This window comes from Trachymyrmex cornetzi, unplaced genomic scaffold, assembly GCF_001594075.2.
Source record: "Trachymyrmex cornetzi isolate Tcor2-1 unplaced genomic scaffold, Tcor1.1 scaffold840, whole genome shotgun sequence".
NCBI classification, from domain to species: domain Eukaryota; kingdom Metazoa; phylum Arthropoda; class Insecta; order Hymenoptera; family Formicidae; genus Trachymyrmex; species Trachymyrmex cornetzi.
In genome coordinates this window covers 263,630-269,632 of record NW_017300181.1, presented here as the reverse complement: position 1 = coordinate 269,632, position 6,003 = coordinate 263,630, and the positions used below count along the sequence as shown (strand labels likewise).

Below are 6,003 nucleotides of genomic sequence, written 5' to 3'. Positions count from 1 at the left end.
ATTTTTATAGATGAATACGTGTTATAAATACACGCGCCTGATTCATTTAAGATTTTTTGCTTAGAGGAAATGCTAAGAGTAATTCCCCGCTTATCGGCGAATATTTTTTTTTGGGTGCTCTATTTTAATTACCTACAAATTACATACAAATTAGATATATATGAATACGCAATGACACATCCAAAAAAAGAGAATCTAATTGTAAAGTGAAATTTCCGGTAACCTCATATTCTAAGCAGAAACTTTTACAGAAAGAGTATTCCTCTTCCAATGCACTGGACTATTCATTAAAAATGTATTGGAGATTATTCTAACAGTTTTCCTCTTGTATGAAGAGGAATATATTTACTGAAAGCGGAGTGCTTTCTTACAAGTAAATTATATTAGGAACAGCAAGATTTTTACTGCAGATGCAAAACGAAAGTACTCTAACTGTTATTGTGCTTAGCATATTTTCCTCTTGATTTCAGAAGATTCCTCTTGAGGCCGTATATAAGATAAAATCCTCTAAGATTTAGCAGTTTCTGCTAATATTAAAATTACTTTTTTTTGTGTGCAGTGTGCGTGCGATTAATCTAATTCATTTAAAAAGAAGGAAACTAGGTGGTGTGCGATTCTCGTGTATACTTTTGTAACAGCGTTTTTTATTGGCAAAACTAGTGCGCACTCAGTGCACATTAAAGCTGTTGTACACTATTCTAATCTAAATATAAAAATGAGATATCGCAATTGATAAAATGCCCAAAATTTATTTTATCAAATAACACAATAAAATGTATCGAATATTTCACGGTTTAATTCGTTTATATATTTTTATTAAACGTACATCTTTACGTCGATTTTTGTACAACGACTTTAAAGTGCACTAGTTCTGCCAATAAAAAACGCTATAAGTCTCTCCTTACATAATATATGATACATTTATATAAACTCACCATGATATTGTAGGACTCGCCAAGGACGCACTTTCTCCAAATTCCCGTATAGGCATAAGCGGTGTCATATGTGTAACAGTGGAGATACGTAACACTTTTTAGGTGCTCTGCTTATGCTATTATTATAGATACAAAAATGGGCGCCTGTGGACAATTTCGCAGCCCCGGGGAGAATAAATTTAAATTTTAATTTGAACGTCACACTGAGGGAAAAGATTTCCTACGAACGCAAAAGAATTACAAAATTTGATTGTCAAATTTGTTTGACATTTATAGCAAACAAATTTGCATATTTGATGAATATTTCGCATTTGTTGTAAATAATTTTTCTAGCGAATACGAAAAAGAATAAATATTTATTACACCTGCAAATAATTTGCTATTCCTATATTTGCAAATGGAATTTGTTACTATATACCTGTATGGCGTAGATGGAATTAGCGTTTATAGCGAATTTTTTCCCTCCGTGTATTTGTTTTTAAGAAAAACAACGATTTCTGTTATACATTAAAATGAGACAAAGAGACCATCGCGTTTATAAATTCGTCTCGAAAAAATTTGTCTCGCCAATTTTAAGAATTGATTATTATATCTCAATGAAACAAATAATGCGATTTAACGTCGAGCACACAAATGGAAAGTTTTGAATAAATTTACAGGAGAACTTAATCTTTCTTTTTCGTAAATATTCAGACAGTAATACCAGCGTGATTATTAGATTAAAGCTAATAAATGATAAATGGAACGATAACAGATACGAGAGAAAATGAATGATCTCTACTCAACGTCCCACTTATAAATTACGCTTAATCGATTTTTAATATGATATCGGTAGAAGACAGGTAAATTGTCATATTGGAGAGAGTAACATTTTACGAATATTATCTTCATAAGTTGTTACTCTTTATAAATACTTATGCAATTTGGACCTTCAATATGTCAAACGTAGGGCGTTTCAATATAATTGTCAGTTTTAACATTTATGAGAGATACCGAATCATCTATGTTTAAACTAAAACCTGCTGTTGCAAGGCTTTTTCAATTTTTTTCCAAGAAATTATCTTAATGAATGTCCCTGAGACCTTCAAAGACTCAATCGAGTCTTTGAAGGTCGAGTTGTTTACGAGAAATTAACGAAAGTCATACAAAATTTGTACGACACAAGAGATCGGCATGATCAGCCCTTTGTCATAAAGTTGATCACCACTGCGCTTTAGGTGATGGCGCTAGGTCACGGACAGATATACCCCTTCGCATAAGATGTTGAATTTTTTCCTTTGTAAAAGTACACTATACGCGGAGGTTACATTCGTTCGTCTTTCCGTCCGTGACCCAATATCACCCTAAATTCTTTATTTTCAGTAAATGTAACGACTCTTGACCTCTTACAAAAATATACAAAATATCATATGCAATACTGTTCTTATTAATAACGTTCTTATTGTTATATACAAAATGTCCCATTATTATCACAATTCTTTTTAACGTATTCTTGAGATAATTTAGAGAAAATCCTAATACAAAAATATCGAGACTATATTTTTAGTAGCGATTAAAGTTCATTAATTACATAGCTAACATTTCGTGCGCTCAGGCATGATTATATGTGACAAATGATAAAGATGCTACCACAAGGACTCTTTTAACGTTGAAATTATCATACATATTATCATAAATATACAATGATATTTTTATTAAGGCTCCTGAATAGTTGCGGCGGCCATGTTGGGATCGTGATGTCAAAAGCGAGGAATGACACGTAAATTTATGTTGCGAGTTATTTATAAATAAAGACAATTTGGATAAATCTAAATGACGAGATTGCTTTAAAATACCTGTAAAAATGGGCAGATTATCTTTTTCTCCCTTAATAGTCAGTAAATAGTCATAAAAGGCAGGTAAAGTAAGCCTAATTTTGGGCAGAAATACATGGTTTGAACAGCTGTTGAAATGAATGAAATATACGTTTGTACGTATAAAATTCCAGGATAGCTACAGTTTCTGCCCATTTTTAGGACTTTTATAAGTACGAGACAAGTCACATTTTCACAATTAAGCAAATAATAACGAAATGGCATGCAGCACAAATTTTATCATCAAAACGTCACTTTTCCACGCCTATAAGTTCAACCATTTGTCATGGCGAGGCGCTGTAACATACACACAAGCATGAGCCCATATACATGTGCTCGCTTTCGGCGCGCCGGGAGCACATGTACATGGGCTCGTGCTTGTGTGTGTGGCTACTGATCTCGCCACATTTCACCAGGCCGCCGACTGATTTTGAATCGCATGCTGACTACTCAGGAGCCTTAAGAATTTGTTTCTTTACGAAACCTATTTATACATTATGTATGTATAACTAATATCATAAAATGTTAATTTTGTGATAAAGTTTCCTTTAAATTTAACAAATTTTATTAAATCCAAAGAAATATATTCATTGAAATAGTCTAAATGAATGTTTAAATTAAAAAGTGTGGTCATTTAAAACTTTTTAAATGCATATCTTACCTTAAATTATATACATCTTATCCTATACCTAAAACTAAACATTTTCTTGCAAACAAATATTTTATTTTATAAAATAATATTTAGTATAATCAAAGAAAATGTTATGTCATCGAAAAGTATTTTTCCAAATAATCGTGTTTTTTTTTGCTAAACAATATAGTTTTAATATAATAAAACTAAAAAATAAGTATTAAACAAAATATTATAGCATTTTATATTGAAATGTTATTTCATCGAAGAGTATTTATTATTTCAAATAATCGGGTTTTTTTTGCCAAACAATATAGTTTTAATACAATAAAACTAAAAAATTGATATTAAACAAAATAGTATTTATTTAAAATTAAATTGTTTCAATGAAATAAATGTAAGTCAAACAAATAGAAATCTCGAATGTAAAAAAAATTGTTTCTGTGAATAGTTCTGCAGAATTTGTCGAGTTTGTTTATTGTATAAATATTAAATTCATTTATTACATAATTGTATAAATATTGAATTTCATGTAATACACTATTGTATAAATATTGAATTATTAACCGTTTTATGTAACATTAAATATACTCTGTGAAAAAAATAAAAAAAAAGTTCGACGAGGATGGGATTCGAACCCACGCGTGCAGAGCACATTGGATTAGCAGTCCAACGCCTTAACCACTCGGCCACCTCGTCACGCACGTTGAGAGGTTCGAAATGTGTGTACTAAATCGTGACATCTTGACTTCTTCTAACATTATTATTTTACAATTTTCATAAATTACAAAAGATTTGAGCAATAGAAGAACCTACTATCCAATAAAATGTATATCTGCAAATGTACGGCGTGGCATGTGCCTTACATAAAGCAACAGTTAGCGATTAACGTATGTCGTATAAAAAAAAATTAATTAAAAACGTAACTTTTATCGAGTTGAATAAATTGACACGATTTTGCAACGCAGTCTTATTAATTTCTACAAATGTTGTATAACACTGATGAATCTTTTATGTAAAAATGCGAGATCGATTAAGAAAATATTATTTATTTATTAATATATGAATTATTATTATCCGGGAAAAAATGTTATACATATGGACATATTTTATATTAATTATATATTATATAATTTATATAATTATATATTATATAAATTATACAATCTGTCCGATAAGAGCGTGGTCGACTTGTATGAAAGAAAAATTTATTTATTACTATTTAAGTAATAATGATTAAATTCTATAGAATTATTGTTAAAATGCAACTACATTAATAATGGATCCAGTCACCACCGATCTATTATGGACAAAGCATACTTTTCACTAAACTGATAGTGTGTTCGTGCGGTAAAGACCTCCAAATGCATCAAATTTCGACAGACAACTGTCTTAAAGTGAATATCTGTCTCTCACGAAGTTTTCTTTTAATAAACGCTCATACATTTTCAATCGAATTCGCATCGGGTGATTGCGACGTTCAGTCCAGCGCCGCGCGCCGTGATATCATTTTGCTCTTCCCAGTTTTTACAGAACCTGCTTCGTTATCTTCTTGGAGAATCCAATCTTTATTTTTATGGATAAACCAACGTAGGGCAGATGGTATCAGAATCTTATGATATATTTTTAACATTTTTTCTGCGTTCAAGTTGTCTGTAAATAAAAAAGATAGCCAAATCCTTGCTCTGAGAAGCAGCCCCAAACGTGCATCTTTACAAAGGCCGTTCTGGCAAATCATCTATCGTTTTTGTTTCAATATAATGTTGTACCTACTTTTAGACGAATGATTTTGATTTCCGCATGTATTTGGTGGAAGCGGATTAAGACGTACATTTCGGTCGTTTTGAATATGTACATAAAAATACAGCTTCATAGCGCGATGCGTAAGTGGCTCTCATTTTGAAATATGCTTTTTCTATCAAGAATCAAACAATAACTATGGCTAATAATGCATCATGCACAAAAGGTAACATCTATCAGCACAAAAAAGTTAGGAGTGCATCTTTTACCGGCTACGAGTAATTGCGACCACTCTCTTATCGAACAGACTATATATACTACTAATTTACATATTTATCAATATATGAATTTATAAAATAAATAATATGATACCGTGTGTATGGTATGAAATATTAATATTAATTACTGATTGTACAGCTGTTCTTCTCTACTTATCTAATCATTTATGTTTATACGTATAATAGCGTCTAAACATAACGAAAAATTTCATCCAACGAATGTTGAGGTACTTATAATGCGTTATGTATTATATATATAAACGTGTACTTACAATATTAATATCTTATAAATCATAAAAGGTCGTCGATGAACCACAGCACAATCATCACCAATGTCACTGCGATCAATTTGTTTCGGATTAATAAAAAATTCTCTAATTAATCTTTCTCCTTCCTTTTCGTTGTCTATAAATTTAAGACGATGTTCACCATGAGAAATTATAACAGAAATCAATTCAGGAAGAATTACCAATGTGACCCAACATAAAATGTTTTTTGCGAAATAATTATCATATAAATCATAAGTATATATTACAGACGTTTCGACATCATTATTGTGTTTGCTT

The 6,003-nt window shown here is 30.8% G+C and overlaps 1 non-coding gene across 1 annotated transcript; it reads right to left on the bottom strand.

Moving 5' to 3' along the window:
• Positions 1-4,036: 4,036 nt before the first annotated feature.
• On the bottom strand, positions 4,037-4,118 carry TRNAS-GCU (transfer RNA serine (anticodon GCU)). The gene has a single exon. It is a non-coding gene; the product is annotated as a tRNA-Ser (tRNA).
• Between the last annotated feature and the right edge of the window lie 1,885 nt (positions 4,119-6,003).